This window comes from Galeopterus variegatus, unplaced genomic scaffold, assembly GCF_000696425.1.
Source record: "Galeopterus variegatus unplaced genomic scaffold, G_variegatus-3.0.2 Scaffold773, whole genome shotgun sequence".
NCBI lineage: Eukaryota > Metazoa > Chordata > Mammalia > Dermoptera > Cynocephalidae > Galeopterus > Galeopterus variegatus.
In genome coordinates, this window is record NW_007726884.1 from 449,243 (window position 1) to 452,112 (window position 2,870).

Here is a 2,870-nt window from a genome sequence, read left to right on the forward strand (position 1 = left end):
AAGGGGCTTTATGGGTAGCTGTAGGACAGTGTACTGCAAGCCCTGGCCCCCCACACCACTGCAGGAGAAGGCTTGTCTTGGCTTACTCTACTCCCCCAGGTTTCATGCAATGGTTCTGTCCACAGGCAGCATAGACACTAGAGGAAGACATCTGAAAAGCCTCCTGACCCCTAAGAATAGGGGCCGGAGGTACTGAAAGGAAGGAGGGAGGGCCTCTGTTTATTTTCTCCTCTAGGGAAGCTATTTATTTTCCGGATAAGTCTACTGCTTCCTTTCCGGGGCTGGGAGTGCCTTAGTCTGTTCCTACCCCATGGTGATAACTTTTCCCCCAAGTGTGCAGCTGTCTGAAAATATATTTGCACTTGATGTGTCACTGGGTCATGAGCAATTATCTGAGAAATACTTTACACATGGGTGTCTCCAAGCCCAGGCAGTAGAGATATTTGCTGACCCATGAGGCAGAGATGGACAAACACCAGATATGATTCCAGGGTCCAGTTTTTAAAGAATATGCTAACTCAGTCGGTTGGTCAGTCAACAGCATTTTGAGCCCTAATTATATGTCTGGCCTCTGCTTGAAACTGAAGAGGAATCATCCATGACTGTGAAACAGAAGGTCTCCACCATCTATGGAGCCTCTGAGGTCTAATTCTGCACACTCACATTTGTTTACTTTACTTCTACTCTAATGATCTGGCATGGCACACAGCACATATGTCAAAGCAAAAGTCTCAAAATAGACTACCATTCCAAGCATATACCCTATAACTAGCAGAAGCATATGAAATAGAATATGAAGATACATCTACATTACACAATGAAGGTGTGGCATATCCTGCAAATCTCAGAAAAGATGATTGTGCTTTCCAGATGGATTAAAAAACTTTAAAGCCTTATGAGTTTTATTCTCTTCCTTATTAATACAATTAACAATGGCATATTCTAAGTACTTACTATGTGCTAGGCACTATAATAAGCCCTTCAAAGAATCATATCATTTAATCTTTAAAACAATCTTAAGAGTGATGTACATAATATTATTCCTATTTTACAGATGGGAAAATTTTATTTTAGAATGACCAAGGATGTAAACCCAGGATCAACTGATTCAGAACCAATGTTCTCAATCCCTACACTAAGCTACATTATAAGCTTATTATATATTACATATATAAGCTATATGCTTATTTGATTTAGAGAGAAGATTAGCGTTATTATCACTAGAATGTATGCTATAGATCATTCAAAACATATCAGGTTGAACCATTATAAAACTGCCCATATCCAACTGTGTTGACCCATAGAAATGGCAATTTCACTTGGTTCAACCTAATAAATAGCAAGAGACAGAATAACATGAGCCTAGACCCAGCACTACCCGTGACTAGCTGTATGACTTTCAGCAGGTCACTTAACATTTCTAGACTTCCCTTGCTTCACCCCATAACATGAAGAGATCAAACTGAATTTGCCTTTAGGTTCCCTTCCAGCTCTATAATTATAAGGAAAGAAGGGGGAGAAGAACCATAATTCATTTGTTCAACAATAGTACCTACTATATGCCAAGTGCTGTAACATGAAGAGATCAAACTGAATTTGCCTTTAGGTTCCCTTCCAGCTCTATAATTATAAGGGAAGAAGGGGGAGAAGAACCATAATTCATTTGTTCAACAATTAGTACCTACTATATGCCAAGTGCTATGCTTTCTCTTCAATTCTAAATTCATCTGCATTTCAAGGACAGCCTCTGCAACTTCTTGTGAGCCCTGGGCTCCTTACATATTAGAGATAAAGAACAAGCTTGAGGATTCTTGCTTGTCTGTTTAGGGAAACTGGGATGTGCCCTATGGTGCTGGCAGCTCCTGCCAGATCACATTGCCACAGCAGAAGTGAGAACCAAAGGACCTGAAAACCACTTTAGTGTAAAGAGATAAGTGCGGCAGAAAAAATGTTCATGTGAACAAACGTGTATTTTCCAAAAAAAGAACTCTCGGTAAATATTCTGGTTCACAGTGACTTCCAGAAAAATATTCCACTTTACTTGCACCTCCCCATGAAGACAATCATCTAGACTTTTAACTTAAAAAAAACTTCCAGAAAGAAAGCGCCCTCAAGCTTTCCTGGGTGGAGCACTTGAGCATCTAGTCACAACCTTTGCAATGACTAAGGATTGGGAGTAGAGAGTTATAGGAAAACACCAAACTACAAGCTTTGTGAGCCTGTACATACCATTCAACCTGCCTCTGCCTCAGTTTTCTCATCTGTAAAATGAGAACTGGGATAGATAACCTCTAAGTAACTTTCTTTTTCTACAGACTGACCAGTCCTTCATCATCTTGGTTTTTATCATCTAATCTGCAGTCTGTTCCCTTTTGCACTGCCCATTACAGACACAGCAACAGCTATTTTCCAACACTCCTGCACTAGCTCTTCAAATACATCCTTAAAGACTCTTAGGAGTGCCTATTTCACGCCTTCTCCTCTAGCCAATGTCAAAGTCCCAGATAGAGTCATGTGGTTAGCAAGATGATGGGAGTAACTCATGTGGGCGCATATGTCTAAACTTTTTTTTTCCTTAAAAGATGACCGGTAAGGGGATCTTAACCCGTGGCTTGGTGTTGTCGGCACCACACTCAACCAGTGAGCTAACTGACCGTCCCTATATAGGGTCCGAACCTGTGGCCTTGGTGTTTTCAGCACCGCACTCTCCCAAGTGAGCCATGGGCCGGCCCTCATATGTCTAAACTTTGAGCTCCTAAGGAAGATAATACATGTAGCATATAGCTGTTTGCTATCAAAACTTCTTGTAGGGCCGGCCCGGTGGCGCACTGGAGAGTGCGTCACTTGGGAGTGCGGCGGCGCTCCCGCCG